Below are 17,229 nucleotides of genomic sequence, written 5' to 3' on the forward strand. Positions count from 1 at the left end.
CATCGGTGTGGATGCCCACTTTGTGCGTGCTGTTGTGCAAGATCAGACTCTCGCTCTTCACTATGTGCCCTTTGAGTTACAGCTGGCGGACTTCTTCACGAAGGCACAGACTCGAGCGTAGCATGGCTTTTTCCTCTCCAAACTCAGTGTTGTTGATCCACCATGAGTTTGAGGGGGGTGTTAGATGTGTATAGTCCCTATTAGGTATATCCCCATTGTATAAGGTTTTTTTTGCACTTTGCCACAAATGTATATGTAATGGCCTTTGGCCCTCAGTGAATGTTAGTTGCTGATTATCCAACAATAACTACCTCTTGAATTAACTGACATGTCCGCCTTGTAGTCTCGAACACCTGTATCTAGAGGACGATCACTCACGTAGACAGAAAAATAGTGATTTATTCCAATGAAATCTAGGGAACCCTTGATAAGTTCAGACTGAACTTTTGTGAAGGGTGGAAGGCGAGAGCCGACATTCTTCTTCATTACTTGTGGGTAGTCCCAAACACTAATGGCCCTAATATCCTGCCAGTACCACACTTACGATCTCAACATTACTTGTGGTCAAATGCTTCTAGATAAAAATGGCAGCACTTACAGATCGGATTAGTGACAAAAATGTAAGTGAGAGAAACATACCAGACATACAAGAAATCTTTACATCTCTGAGTTGCTTCTAGATCCACCGTCGCATTTGTCAGTGGATAACTCCAGTAGGAGTAGATATTTATTCCCACAATTCCTTTTTGCTTATGCTGCATCCAAAAGGTTACTTTTTTATGAGCCTACACCTCTGAAAATTTTGCATCACAATGGGAAGAAATGGAGAATAGAATACATATTTTAGGAAAAAGGAGTAGGAGCAGTGCCCACTCCATTAGCGGAATAAGAGTCTATATACACCCCTATTTTGAGAATAACAAGGCTAGAACCTGAGCAATATAAACCGACTATTCTTGTTGGAAATATGCCCTAGAGGCAATAATAAAATGGTTATTATTGTATTTCCTTGTTCATGATAATTGTCTATTGTTCATGCTATAATTGTATTAACCGGAAACCGTAATACATGTGTGAATACATAGACCACAACATGTCCCTTTTTTGCGGGGGAAAATTTGGGAGCTTTATTAAACGAAGGCGTTCGCCGAGCAGTCAGCCAATAGGCTGCTGATCAGGAAGCTAGGAGTGTTGTCAAGCCAACTCTCGGTTCCATCAATCGTGCAAGCATGCTTAGCACAGATATGAGCTGGACCGTTAGCTGACCTGGATACATGCTGAATTACAAAAGAAGTAAAAGTGCTAGCTAGCTCTCCAATTTCTACTAAGATGGGTGCCACAATAGAGCGAGAATCGTGTCGAGCGGCCCAAAGGTTTACTACCTCCAAGCAATCTGTCTTGATCACGACTTTCGAAAAACCCCGTAGCTTGGCGAAGATGATGTCGTCACGAACTGCCATCGTCTCCACGATGAGGGGGTCAGTCACACCCGGGTATGGTTTGCTCCAAGCACCTTGAAAGGAACTTGCTGATCGAGCAACTTCGCCCCCGCCACCCTTGCCGTCCTCCCTACGGATCGCAGCATCGGTGTTGATTTTTATAAATTCCATGTCCGGGGGGCGCCATCCATGTCTAGGCAACAAGATTGCATGACGCCGAGGGATCTCCAGAAGTGAGAGTGTTTCCCTGGTTCTGCGAACTGAAAAAGCAGGATCCAGATTGTCTTCCCCATGCGTCAGCTTGTTTCTAGAGTGCCAAACCGACCACATAACTGAAACTATGATGGCTCGGTCTCTACTCATGAATCTGTCATCACAGATTATGTCTCTCGCCCACGTATCTGGGTGTAGTCGCGGCATATGGAAGTCAAAAAGCTGTTGCGCTTCATCCCAGAATTGGCGTGCGTGTGAGCATATCAACAGAGCATGCTCCATGTCCTCATCCATCGCCATGCATATTTTGCACAGTCCTATCTGTCTCAAGTGCCGATGCTTAAGGGTACACTCATCAGGCAGAAATCCCCTTAGTACCCACCAGAAGAACACCATCACTTTTGGCATCACATTCAACTTCCACAAACCATTCCACAGCCGCTGATTATCAATCGAGGATCTGGTATTCGTCCCTTCTTCTAGAGCTTGACGCTCGTTGCGAATCATAAGAGCATGGTACGCCGATTTAACGGTGTAGTTACCTAAAGTTTCATGTGTCCATGCAAGGAAATCATCACCCCAACCAGACCGGAGTGGAATATTGAGGATGGCCTCCGCGTCTGGTGAGATGAATGTGTCCCGAACCAACTGCTGCCGCCATGTCCAGTTTTTGGTATCGATGAGATCGTTTACCCAAGAAATATTGGTATTTGGAGGCCTGAACAAAGGTGCCATTGTTGTTGTAGATGGAATCCATCGGTCATCCTAGACCGCAATGGATGATCTGTCGCCCACCCTCTTGATTAGTCCGGTGAGTAAAGCCTCATGGCCAGATATAATGGCCCTCCAAGTTGCAGATGAATGTTTAGGAGCTGAGGCCTACATGAAATCCGAGTCTGGAAAATACCTGCTCTTTAAAACTCGAGCACACAGCGAATCCGGGCTTGTCAACAGCCGCCATCCCTTCTTACCGAGAAGGGCCAATTTGAAAAGATGCAGGTCTCGAAAACCCATACCTCCACTACACTTAGGCGTTGCAAGTTTCTCCCACGACATTCAGTGCAGAGAACGCTTATCGATTGAACTACTCCACCAGTATCTTGCCATATTGGATGTCAAACTCTTGCGCACCTTCTTGGTGGGAAGAAAACAACTCATGCTGAAAGTGGGAATTGCCTGGGCAATTGATTTGATCAAAGTTTCTCGCCCTGCACAAGCAAACAATCTCTCCGACCACCCTTGCATCTTGCTTCTCGAACGGTCACATATGTGATCGAAAGTGCCACTGGTAATCTTCCCCACAGCCGTGGGTAGGCCAAGTTAACGTTCACTAAACGCCTCGACGTGCACATCAAGCATAGTCTTGATAGTCTGCCTAGTAGCAACTGGCGTATTGGGGCTGAAATAAATTGCACTCTTCTCCCGGTTAACACACTGGCCCGACACAGCCCCATATAATTGCAGAATGCGGATTAATCTTCATGCACATTGACTGTCAGCTGTCATGAAAATAAGGCTATCATCCGCGAATAGCAGATGATTCACCCATGGAGCTTTGAAACTGACTTGAATGCCTCTATCAATCTGCCCATAATATTTCAATAGTGAAGAAAAACCTTCTGCACATAGCAAAAACAAGTAGGGTGACATAGGATCACCTTGTCTTAGTCCACACGTGGGCATGAAGTAGGGTAGTTGTTCACCATTTACCCATACCGAGAAACGAACCGAAGTGACACACTTCATGATCAATCTCACTAAGTTGATGCCAAAGCCAAATTTAAGGAGGATTGCTTCGAGGTAGCTCCATTCCACCCTATCATAAGCTTTCATCATGTCTAACTTAACCGCACATGCAAAGTTCTCCCCTTCTTCCTCCGTTTCATGGCATGCACACTTTCAAATGCAACCAATATGTTATCAATGATGAGGCGACCTGGAATGAAAGAACTTTGCTCCTGGCTAATAATCTCATCCATAAAATCTCTCAGTTTATTTGTGATAGCTTTGGCCGGAATCTTGTACAAGAGAGGGCATAGATAAATCAGACGGAATTGAGTAATATTTTGGGGGTTTCGTACCTTTGGTATAAGTGTTATAGACGTATCATTCAAACCCAAAGGCAGATCCCCTCCATTAAGGAATCCAAGAACCGCACTAGTTATATCATGACGTAACAACTCCCAGTGCTTCTGGAAAAAACCCGCTGTGAAGCCATCGACACCCGGTGCCTTTGATGGCGCCATCTGAAAAAGAGCCTTGTGCACATCTTCCGGAGTAAAAAGTCCATCCAGAACCGCGTTCATCTCCGGAGTGATCTGTACAGGCACATGTGATAACACCTCAGTTGCGTCCGTCGACCCTCGCGAGGTGTATAATTGCTGATAGAAGTTCTGTATCTCCACTTTGTCTTCATTTCCATCAGCACAAACCGACCCATCCATCTGGCGTAGCCTGACAATTTTGTTGATGTGTTGTCGCTGCTTAGCCTGCGCCTAGAAATATTATGTATTTCTATCACCATCTCGAAGCCAAAGGACTCGAGATCATTGTCAGACCCAAATCTCCTCCTGCCGGAGAGCTTCTCTTAACTTGATGACCGTACTCTTTTCCTCCTCATTTGGACCGCGCCCTACAGACTAGCACCGTAGCTTGTCCAACCTTTGTTGCAATTTTCGGACAATTCTTCTTAAACAGCCAAATTCTTTCTTCCCCCAAGGATCGAGCCGCTGTTGCAAAGCGCCTAACGACTCCATGACTCTGTTGGGGAACGTAGTAATTTCAAAAAAATTCCTATGCACACGCAAGATCATGGTGATGCATAGCAACGAGAGGGGAGAGTGTTGTCTACGTACCCTCATAGACCGTTCGCGGAAGCGTTATATCAACGCGGTTGATGTAGTCGTACGTCTTCACGTCCAACCGATCCAAGTACTGAAAGCACGGCACCTCCGAGTGCTGCACACATTCGGCTCGGTGACGTCCTCGCCTTCTCGATCCAGCAAGAGGGGAGAAGTAGTAGATGAGTTCCGGCAGCACGGCGGCGTGGTGACGGTGTTGGTGAAGAACAATCTCCGCAGGGCTTCGCCTAAGCACTATGGAAACTATGACAGAGGATAAACTAGAGGGGACGGGGTTGCCGGCACACGACTTGGTGTTTTATGATTTGTCTTTGGTGCTAGCCCTACCCCTCTATTTATATGTTGAGCCCCGGGATCGAAACTTGGAGTAAAAGCCTCCTCAAAGTCGGTTTCACCCGAAAGGCAAGAGTCCTTCTCGGACTCCAGGGCTAGACGCCAGGGTTCCCGGCGTCTACCCCCTAGACGCCAAGGTTCCTGGCATCTAGCCTCTGGTCTCCGCAAAACTTCCTTTTGCACTTTCCAAAAGCTTCGTGGGCTTTCCCCTTTGGCCCAGATAAAGTGTTCTCGTGCCCAAACATTTCAGGAAACATCCGGAACCCCTTCCGGTGAATTCCGGAACCCTTCTGGAGATCAAACACTACTATCCCATATATCAAACTTTATCTCTGGACCATTCCGGAGTTCCTCGTCATGTCCGTGATCTCATCCCGGACTCCGAAAAACATTCGGTCATCAACATAGATAACTCATATAGTACTATATCGTCAATGAACCTTAAGCGTGCGGACCCTACGGGTTCGAGAACTATGTAGACATGACCGAGACACCTCTCTGGTCAATAACCAATACCGGGACCTGGATGCCCATATTGGCTCCTACATATTCTACAAAGATCTTTATCGGTCAGACCGCATAACAACATACGTTGTTCCCTTTGTCATCGGTATGTTACTTGCCCGAGATTCGATCGTAGGTATCTGAATACCTAGTTCAATCTCGTTACTGGCAAGTCTCTTTACTCGTTCCGTAATACATCATCTCGCAACTAACTCATTAGTTGCAATGCTTGCAAGGCTTAGGTGATGTGCATTACCGAGAGGGCCCATGTTGGGGATCGTAGCAGAAATTCAAAAAAATTCTACGCATCACCAAGATCAATCTATGGAGTAATCTAGCAATGAGGGGAAGGAGAGTGCATCTACATACCCTTGTAGATTGCTAAGCGGAAGCATTCAAGTGAACGGGGTTGATGGAGTCGTACTCGTCGTGATCCAAATCACCGATGATCCTAGCGCCGAACGAACGGCACCTCCGCGTTCAACACACGTACGGTTGGGAGACGTCTCCTCCTTCTTGATCCAGCAAGGTGAGAGGAGAAGTTGAGGGAAAACTCCGACAGCACGATGGCGTGGTGGTTATGGAGCTCGTGGTTCTCCGACAGGGCTTCGCCAAGCACTACGGAGGAGGATGAGGTGTTGGAGGAGGAAGAGGGCTACGCCAGGGGAAGGGTGCGGCTGCCCTCTCTCTCCCTCACTATATATAGGGGGAAGGGAGGAGGGGAGGCGCCCTAGGGTTCCCTAGGGGAGGGGCGGCGGCCACAGGGGAAACCCTAGATGGGTTTGGGCGCCCCCACCCCTAGGAAACTTGCCCCTCAAGCCGGGAGGGGAGGCTGCCCTAGGGGTGGTGCCCCCACCTCTCCTGGTTATGTGAGATGGGGTGGGAGGGGCGCTCAGCCCCTTAGTGGGCTGATGTGCCCTCTCCACTTGGCCCATAAGGCCCCCCAACGCTTGCCGGGGCCTCCGAAACCCCTTTCGTTCACGCTGGTCATCACCTGGTAGCCCCGGAACAATTCTAGACTCCAATACCCTTCGTCCAATATACCGATGTTCACCTCCGGACCATTCCGGAGCTCCTCGTCATGTCCGGGATCTCATCCGGGACTTCGAACAACCTTCGGTAACCACATACTATTTCCCATAACAACTCTAGCGTCACCGAACCTTAAGTGTGTAAACCCTACGGGTTCGGGAACCATGCAGACATGACCGAGACAACTCTCCGGCTAATAACCAACAACGGGATCTGGATACCCATGTTGGCTCCCACATGTTCCACGATGATCTCATCGGATGAACCACGATGTCAAGGATTAAATCAATCCCGTATTCAATTCCCTTTGTCCAGCGGTATTGTACTTGCCCGAGATTCGATCGTCGGTATCCCGATACCTTGTTCAATCTCGTTACTGGCAAGTCTCTTTACTCGTTACGTAACACATCATCCCCTCATCAACTCCTTGGTCACATTGTGCACATTATGATGATGTCCTACCGAGTGGGCCCAGAGATACCTCTCCGTTTACACGGAGTGACAAATCCCAGTCTCGATTCGTGCCAACCCAACAGACACTTTCGGAGATACCTGTAGTGTACCTTTATAGCCACCCAGTTACGTTGTGACGTTTGGCACACCCAAAGCACTCCTACGGTATCTGGGAGTTGCACAATCTCATGGTCTAAGGAAATGATACTTGACATTAGAAAAGCTTTAGCAAACGAACTACACCATCTTGTGCTACGCTTAGGATTGGGTCTTGTCCATTACATCATTCTCCTAATGATGTGATCCCGTTATCAACGACATCCAATGACCATGGTCAGGAAACTGTAACCATCTATTGATCAACGAGCTAGTCAACTAGAGGCTTACTAGGGACATGGTGGTGTCTATGTATCCACACATGTATCTGAGTTTCCTATCAATATAATTCTAGCATGGATAATAAACGATTATCATGAACAAGGAAATATAATAATAACCAATTTATTATTGCCTCTAGGGCATATTTCCAACAGTCTCCCACTTGCACTAGAGTCAATAATCTAGTTCACATCGCCATGTGATTAACACTCATAGGTCACATCGCCATGTGACCAACATCCATAGAGTTTACTAGACTCAATAATCTAGTTCACATCACTATGTGATTAACACTCAATGAGTTCTGGGTTTGATCATGTTATGCTTGTGAGAGAGGTTGTAGTCAACGGGTCTTGCCATATTCAGATCCCTATGTATTTCGCAAAACTTTATGTCATATCGTAGATGCTGCTACCACGTTCCACTTGGAGCTATTCCAAATTGTTGCTCCATTATACGTATCCGATATCTCTACTGAGAGCTATCCGGATAGGTGTTAAGCTTGCATCGACGTAACTCTTTACGTCGAACTCTTTATCATCTCCATAACCGAGAAACATTTCCTTATTCCTCTAAGGATAATTTCGACCGCTATCTGGTGATCCAGTCCTAGATCACCTTTGTACTCTCTTGCCGGACATGTGGCAAGGCACACATCAGGTGCGGTACTCAGCATGGCATACCGTATAGAGCCTATGACAAGAGCATAGGGGACGACCTTCGTCCTTCCTCTTTCTTCTGCCATGGTCAAGCTTTGAGTCTTACTCAACTTCACACCTTACAACTCAGGTAAGAACCCCTTCTTTGACTGATCTATTTTGAACTCCTTCAAAAACATGTCAAGGTGTGCGTTCTTTGAAAGTATCATCAGGCGTCTTGATCTATCTCTATAGATCTTGATGCCCAATTTGTAAGCAGCTTTATCCAGGTCTTCCTTTGAAAAACACTCTTCAAACAACCGTTTATGCTTTCCAGAAATTCTACATTATTTCAAATCAACAATATGTCATCCACATATACTTATCAGAAATGTTGTAGTGCTCCCACTCACTTTCTTGTAAATACAAGTTTCTAACAAACATTGTATAAACCTAAAAGCTTTGATCACTCCATCAAAACATATATTCCGATTCCGAGATGTTTGCTCTAGTACATAGAAGGATTGCTTGAGCCAGCATACCTTTTAGCATCCTTAGGATCGGCAAAACCTTTTATTGTATCACATACAACTTTTCTTACGAAAACTGGTAAGAAAACTTGTTTTGACATCCATCTATAAGATTTCATAATCGAAAAATACAGCTAATGCTAACATGATTCCGACGGACTTAAGCATCGCTACGGGTGAGAAATTCTCATCGAGTCAACTCCTTGAACTTGTGAAAATATTCTTTCCCACAAGTCGAGCTTCATAGACGGTAACATTGCCGCCCACGTCCGTCTTCTTCTTAAAGATCCATTTATCTCAATGGCTCACAGATCATCGGGAAAGTCCACCAAAGTCCATACTTTGTTTTGATATATGGATCCTATCTCAGATTTCATGGCTTCTAACCATTTGTCGAAATACGGGCCCACCATCGCTTCTCCATAGCTCGTAGGTTCATTGTTTTCTAACAACATGCTATCTAAGACAGGATTACCGTACCACTCAGGAGTGGTACATATCCTTGTCGACCTACGAGGTTCGATAGCAACTTGATCCGAAGCTTCATGATCACTATCATTAACTTCTTATTCAACAGACATAGGCGCCACAGAAAACATCTTTCTGTGTTGCATCACTCTCTGGTTGAAGTAAAGGTTCGACAACCTCATCAAGTTCTATCTTCCTCCCACTCAATTCTTTTGAGAGAAACTCCTTCTCGAGAAAGGACCCGTTCTTAGCAACAAACAATTTGCCCTCGGATCAGAGATAGAAGGTATACCCAACTATCACCTTTGGGTATCCTATGAAGATGTGTTTGTCCGCTTTTGGGTTCGAGCTTCTCCGGCTAAAGCCTTAAGCATCGCAGCCCCAAACATTAAGAAATGACAACTTTGGTTTCTTGCCAAACCAATTTTCATACGGCGTCGTCTCAACGGACTTATGTGGTGTCCTATCTAAAGTGAATGCAGCTGTCTCTAACGCATAACCTCAAAATGAAAACGGTAGATCGGTAAGATACGTCATAGATCGCACCATATCTCATAAAGTTCGATTACGATGTTCGGACACACCATTACAACTGTGGTGTTCCAGGTGGCTTCAACTGTGAAACAATTCCACAATATCTTAAGTGATTTCCAAACTCATAATTCAGAAATTCTCATTGATCAGATCGTAGGAATTTGATCTTCTTGTTATGATGATTCTTAACTTCACTCTGAAATCGCTTGAACTTTTCAAACGTTTCGGACTTGTGCTTCATTAAGTAAATATACCTATATCTACTCAAATCGTCAGTGAAGATGAGAAAATAGCGATATCCACCGCGCACTTCAATTCTCATTGGATCACACGCATCAGCATGTATGATTTCCAATAAGTCACTTGCCCGTTTCATTGTACCTGAAAACAGGGTATTAGTCATCCTGCCTATGAGGCATGGCTCGCATGTGTCAAGCGATTCAAAATCAAGTGACTCCAAACATCCATCGATATGGAGTTTCTTCATGCATCTTACGCCAATATGACCTAAGCGGCAGTGCCACAAGAAAGTGGTACTATCATTATTAACTCTACATCTTTTGGCGTGAACATGTGTATTACCATGACCGAGATTCAATGAACCATTCACATAGGGTGCATGACCATGAAAGGTATTATTCATGTAAACAGAATAACCATCTAACTTAAATGAATAACTGTATTGCAATGAACATGATCTAATCATATTCATGCCCAACGTGGACACCTGATAACATTTATCTAGGTTCAATTCTAATCCCGAAGGCAGACGGAGCATGCGATGGTGATCTCATCAACTTTGGAAACACTTCCAACACACATCGTCACCTCGCCCTCAGCCATTCTCCGTTTAGTCCGTAGCTTTTGCTTCAAGTCACCAATGATAGCAACTAAACCGGTATCCAATACCCAAGTGCTACCAGGAGTACTAGTGAGGTACACATTAATAACACATATATACTTTGTTGAAGTTTCCAGCCTTCTTATCTACCATGCATTTGGGGTAATTCCGCTACCAGTGACCGTTCCCCTTACAATAGAAGCACTTAGTCTCGGGTTTGGGTTCAATCTTGGGTTCCTTCACTGGAGCGGCAACTGGTTTGCCATCCATGAAGTTTCCCTTCTAGCCCTTGCCCTTCTTGAAACCAGTGGTCTTGTTAAACCATCAACACTTGATGCTCCTTCTTGATTTCTACCTTTTGCGGTCTTAAGCACCGCGAACAGCTCCAGGATCAACTCCATCCCTTGCATGTCATAGTTCATCACGAAGATCTAGTAGCTTAGTGATAGTGTCTAGAGAACTCTATCAATCACTATATTATCTGGAAGTTTAACTCCCACTTGATTTAAGTGATTGTAGCACCCAGACATTCTGAGCACATGCTCACTAGCTGAGCTATTCTCCTCCATCTTGTTGGCAAAAGAACTTGTTAGAGGTCTCACACCTCTCAACATGGGCATGAGCCTGAAATCCCAATTTCAGCTCTTGGAACATCTCATATGTTCTATGGCGTTCAAAACGTCATTGGAATCCCGATTCTAAGCCGTAAAGTATGGTGCACTAAACTATCAAGTAGTCATCAGGATGTGTCTGTCAGGTGTTCACAACATCCACAGACGATGTTGTAGGGGTTTGCACATCGAGCGGTGCATCAAGGACGTAAGCCTTCTGTGTAGCAGTGAGGACACTCTTCGGACTACGGACCTAGTCCGCATCATTGCTTACAATATCTTTCAACTTGGTCTTTCTCTAGGAATGTATTGAAACAGGGAGCTACAACGTGAGCTATTTATCTACAACATATTTGCAAAGACAATTTAGACTATGTTCATGATAATTGAGTTCATCTAATCAAATTATTTAATGAACTCCCACTCAGATAGACATCCATCTAGTCATCTAAGTGAAACATGATCCGAATCGACTAGGCCGTGTCCAATCATCACGTGAGACAGACTAGTCAACATCGGTGAACATCTTCATGTTGATCGTATCTTCTATACAACTCATGCTCGACCTTTCGGTCTTCCGTGTTCCGAGGCCATGTCTGTAGATGCTAGGCTCGTCAAGTCAACCTAAGTGTATTGCATGTGTAAATCTGGCTTACACCCGTTGTATTCGAACGTTAGAATCTATCACACCCGATCATCACGTGGTGCTTCGAAACAACGAACCTTCGCAACGGTGCACAATTAGGGGGAACACTTTTCTTGAAATTTTAGAGAGGGATCATCTTATTTAAGCTACCGTCGTTCTAAGCAAATAAGATGTAAAACATGATAAACATCACACGCAATCAAATAGTGACATGATATGGCCAATATCATTTTGCTCCTTTTGATCTCCATCTCCGGGGCTCCATGATCATCATTGTCACCGGCATGACACCATGATCTCCATCATCATGATCTCCATCATCGTGTCTTCTTGAAGTTGTCTCGTCATCTATTACTTCTACTACTATGGCTAACGCTTTAGCAATAAAGTAAAGTAATTACATGACATTTATTTTGACACGCAGGTCATAAATAAATTAAGACAACTCCTATGGCTCCTGCCGGTTGTCATACTCATAGACATGCAAGTCGTAATTCCTATTACAAGAACATGATCAATCTCATACATCACATATATCATTCATCACATCCTTGTGGCCATATCACATCACACGGCACATGCTGCAAAAACATGTTAGATGTCCTCTAATTGTTGTTGCAAGTTTTTACATGGCCGCTATAGGTTTCTAGCAAGAACGTTTCTTACCTACGCGAAAACCACAACGTGATATGCCAATTTCTATTTACCCTTCATAAGGACCCTTTTCATCGAATCTGATCTGACTGAAGTGGGAGAGACAGACACCCGCTAGCCACCTTATGCAACTAGTGCATGTCAGTCGGTGGAACCAGTCTCACGTAAGAGTACGTGTAAGGTCGGTCCGGGCCGCTTCATCCCACGATGCCACCGAATCAAGATAAGACTAGTAACGGCAAGTAAATTGACAATATCGACGCCCACAACTGCTTTGTGTTCTACTCGTGCATAGAAACTACGCATAGACCTAGCTCATGATGCCACTGTTGGGGATCGTAGCAGAAATTCAAAAAATTTCTACGCATCACCAAGATCAATCTATGGAGTAATCTAGCAACGAGGGGAAGGAGAGTGCATCTACATACCCTTGTAGATCGCTAAGCGGAAGCGTTCAAGTGAACGGGGTTGATGGAGTCGTACTCGTTGTGATCCAAATCACCGATGATCCTAGCACCGAACGGACGGCACCTCCACGTTCAACACACGTACGGTTGGGAGACGTCTCCTCCTTCTTGATCCAGCAAGGTGAGAGGAGAAGTTGAGGGAAAACTCCGACAGCACGACGGCGTGCTGGTTATGGAGCTCGTGGTTCTCCGGCAGGGCTTCGCCAAGCACTACGGAGGAGGATGAGGTGTTGGAGGAGGAAGAGGGCTGCGCCAGGGGAAGGGTGCGGCTGCCCTCTCTCTCCCTCACTATATATAGGGGGAAGGGAGGAGTGGGAGATGCCCTAGGGTTCCCTAGGGGAGGGGCGGCGGCCACAGGGGAAACCCTAGATGGGTTTGGGCGCCCCCACCCCTAGGAAACTTGCCCCTCAAGCCGGGAGGGGCGGCTGCCCTAGGGGTGGCGCCCCCACCTCTCCTGATTACGTGAGATGGGGTGGGAGGGGCGCTCAGCCCCTTAGTGCGCTGACGTGCCCTCTCCACTTGGCCCATAAGGCCCCCCAACGCTTGCCGGGGCCTCCGAAACCCCTTTCGGACACACTGGTCATCACCTGGTACCCCCGGAACAATTCCGGACTCCAATACCCTTCGTCCAATATACCGATCTTCACCTCCGGACCATTCCGGAGCTCCTCGTCATGTCCGGGATCTCATCCGGGACTCCGAACAACCTTCGGTAACCACATACCATTTCCCATAACAACTCTAGCGTTACCGAACCTTAAGTGTGTAGACCCTACGGGTTCGGGAACCATGCAGACATGACCGAGACAACTCTCCGGCCAATAACCAATAGTGGGATCTGGATACCCATGTTGGCTCCCACATGTTCCACGATGATCTCATCAGATGAACCACGATGTCGAGGATTCAATCAATCCTATATTCAATTCCCTTTGTCCAGCGGTATTGTACTTGCCCGAGATTCGATCGTCGGTATCCTGATACCTTGTTCAATCTCATTACCAGCAAGTCTCTTTACTCGTTCCGTAACACATCATCCCGTGATCAACTCCTTGGTCACATTGTGCACATTATGATGATGTCCTACCGAGTGGTCCCAGAGATACCTCTCCGTTTACACGGAGTGACAAATCCCAGTCTCGATTCGTGCCAACCCAACAGACACTTTCGGAGATACCTGTAGTGTACCTTTATAGCCACCCAGTTACGTTGTGACGTTTGGCACACCCAAATCACTCCTACGGTATCCGGGAGTTGCACAATCTCATGGTCTAAGGAAATGATACTTGACATTAGAAAAGCTTTAGCAAACGAACTACACGATCTTGTGCTACGCTTAGGATTGGGTCTTGTCCATTACATCATTCTCCTAATGATGTGATCCCGTTATCAACGACATCCAATGTCCATGGTCAGGAAACTGTAACCATCTATTGATCAACGAGCTAGTCAACTAGAGGCTTACTAGGGACATGGTGGTGTCTATGTATCCACACATGTATCTGAGTTTCCTATCAATACAATTCTAGCATGGATAATAAACGATTATCATGAACAAGGGAATATAATAATAACCAATTTATTATTGCCTCTAGGGCATATTTCCAACAGCCCAGAGATACCTCTCCGACAATCGGAGTGACAAATCCTAATCTCGAAATAGGCCAACCCAACAAGTACCTTCGGAGACACCTGTAGAGCACCTTTATAATCACCCAGTTACGTTGTGACGTTTGGTAGCACACAAAGTGTTCCTCTGGTAAACGGGAGTTGCATAATCTCATAGTCATAGGAACATGTATAAGTCATGAAGAAAGCAATAGCAACAAACTAAACGATCAAGTGCTAAGCTAACGGAAGAGGAACACTTTGATCGTTTAGTTTGTTGCTATTGCTTTCTTCATGACTTATACATGTTCCTATGACTATGAGATTATGCAACTCCCGTTTACCAGAGGAACACTTTGTGTGCTACCAAATGTCACAACGTAACTGGGTGATTATAAAGGTGCTCTACAGGTGTCTCTGAAGGTACTTGTTGGGTTGGCGTATTTCGAGATTAGGATTTGTCACTCCGATTGTCGGAGAGGTATCTCTGGGCCCTCTCGGTAATGCACATCACTTAAGCGTTGCAAGTATTGCAACTAATGAGTTAGTTGCGGGATGATGTGTTACGGAACGAGTAAAGAGACTTGCCGGTAACGAGATTGAACTAGGTATTGAGATACCGACGATCGAATCTCTGGCAAGTAACATACCGATGACAAAGGGAACAACGTATGTTGTTATGCGGTCTGACCGATAAAGATCTTCTTAGAATATGTAGGAGCCAATATGAGCACCCAGGTTCCGCTATTGGTTATTGACTGGAGACGTGTCTCGGTCATGTCTACATAGTTCTCGAACCCGTAGGGTCCGCACGCTTAACGCTATGATGACAGTTATATTATGAGTTTTATGTTTTGATGTACTGAAGGTTGTTCGGAGTCCCGGATGTGCTCACGGACATGATGAGGAGTCTCGAAATGGTCGAGACATGAAGATTGATATATTGGAAGCCTATGTTTGGATACCGGAAGTGTTCCGGGTGAAATCGGGATTTTACCGGAGTACCAGGAGGTTACCGAAACCCCCCGGGGGCTTAACGGGCCTACATGGGCCTTAGTGGAAAAGGAGGGAAGCAAGGGAAGTGTGGGGCACGCCCCCAAGGCCCAAACCGAATTGGTTTAGGGCAAAGGGGGCCGGGCCCCCTCTTTCCTTCTTCCCCCCTCCCAAGTCCTAATCCAACTAGGAAAAGGGGGGATTCCTACTCCCGGTGGGAGTAGGACTCCTCCGGCGCGCCTCTCCCCTTGGCCGGCCGCACCCCTTTCTCCTTTATATACAGGGGCAGGGAGGCACCTCTAGACACACAAGTTGATCAAGTTGATCGTCTCTTAGCCGTGTGCGGTGCCCCCCTCCACCATAGTCCACCTCGACAATACTGTAGCGGTGCTTAGGCGAAGCCCTGCGTGAGTAGAACATCAACATCGTCACCACACCGTCGTGATGACAAAACTATCCCTCAACACTTTGCTGGATCGGAGTTAGAGGGACGTCATCAGGCTGAACGTGTGCTGAACTCGGAGGTACCGTGCGTTCGGTACTTGATCGGTCGGAACGTGAAGACGTACGACTACATCAACCGCGTTGTGCTAACGCTTCCGCTTTCGGTCTACGAGGGTACGTGGACAACACTCTCCCCTCTCGTTGCTATGCATCACCATGATCTTGCGTGTGCGTAGGAATTTTTTTGAAATTACTACGTTCCCCAACAGTGGCATCTGAGCCTGGTTTTATGCGTTGATGTTATGTGCACGAGTAGAACACATGTGAGTTGTGGGCGATATAAGTCATACTGCTTACCAGCATGTCATACTTTGGTTCGGCGGTATTGTGTCACACCCTAGCTAGTTGAAGCATTAGAGTGTGCATCATGTTTATTTTCCTCTTAAATTTGAAATGGGGATGACAGAACCCCCAACACCCCCTGGAAACAACTAGGGTTTACTAAAATTATTTTCAATGAACCTGAAATGCCCTTCTAAAAAGTTCACCCTCTTTGTCTTGGGTTAGAACCTCTCGCAAAATTGGTGCACAATTTTCTAGGTCAACAGAAGGTCATTGAATTAAACCATAAGTATTTGAATTTGGGCATTTAAATGCTATAAAATAATTTAAATGCTCAAATAATTCTGGAAATAAATGTTTGCTGTTGGAAATAATCTAAACAGAGCCCACAATTATTTTCAGAATTTTTGGAAACGTTTTAGTATTTTAATTAAAGCCCAACAGTTGCAGTTAAATAGAAAAACAGAAACAAATAAAAAAAGGAGAGAGGGAAGCCCACCTGGCCTTACCTGTGCTGGCCAGCCCACCTGGCTCGGCCCAGCAGACTGGCCCTGCCAGTCGTCGTCCTCCACCCGCCAGAAGGACGCGGAGCGCATGGCTGGCGCCCACGGCCACACGCTGGCCACCTCCTGCTTCTGCTGACGCATGGAGACGTCCAGAGATGCCACGCGAACCCCACGTCCCCTCTCATCCTCTCGCACTCTCCCCCTCGTCTCCCTCACTCTCTCCCGCGATGGCCGAGCGCGTCCCTCGCCGCCGATCGCCGTAGTTGCCACCAGAGCCACTCCCTCGCCCCTCCGATGAGCCCAATCGCTCCGCCTCGTCACCCTGGACCTCTCCGTCGACCCATGCAAGCTCGGACGACCCCAAGACGACGTGGTGCCCTTCTTCCCCGTCCACGGCTGCCGGACGCCGTCATTCGATTCGCCGGCCTCAAGTCCTCCCTGAGCTCGCTGACCCCCTCTCCGACCCCGTTGTGAGCTCCTCTTCCTTTTTCCCTAGCTTCCGTGCTCGTTTGGCCTCTGTAGCCGCCATTCCCACCGCACCCGAGAGCTCCCCGCCGCCGACCATGGCGCCGTCGTGGCCAGAGCCATAGTGGCTCGAGGCCAAGCACGCCATTGTGCTCAGCGCAGCACCAGGAACCGTAGCCACCACCAGCTCCTTCTCCCGTGCACCATAGCCTCGAAACCAACCCCGCCCGAACTCCGGCCGCCACCACGAGCTCGATTCCGGCGAGCTC

The 17,229-nt window shown here is 46.7% G+C and overlaps 1 pseudogene; it reads right to left on the reverse strand.

Moving 5' to 3' along the window:
• Positions 1-282: 282 nt before the first annotated feature.
• LOC123057008 (beta-glucosidase 3-like) overlaps positions 283-17,229 on the reverse strand; it is a 60,380-nt pseudogene continuing 43,433 nt past the window's right edge.

This window comes from Triticum aestivum, chromosome 3A, assembly GCF_018294505.1.
Source record: "Triticum aestivum cultivar Chinese Spring chromosome 3A, IWGSC CS RefSeq v2.1, whole genome shotgun sequence".
Lineage (NCBI taxonomy): Eukaryota > Viridiplantae > Streptophyta > Magnoliopsida > Poales > Poaceae > Triticum > Triticum aestivum.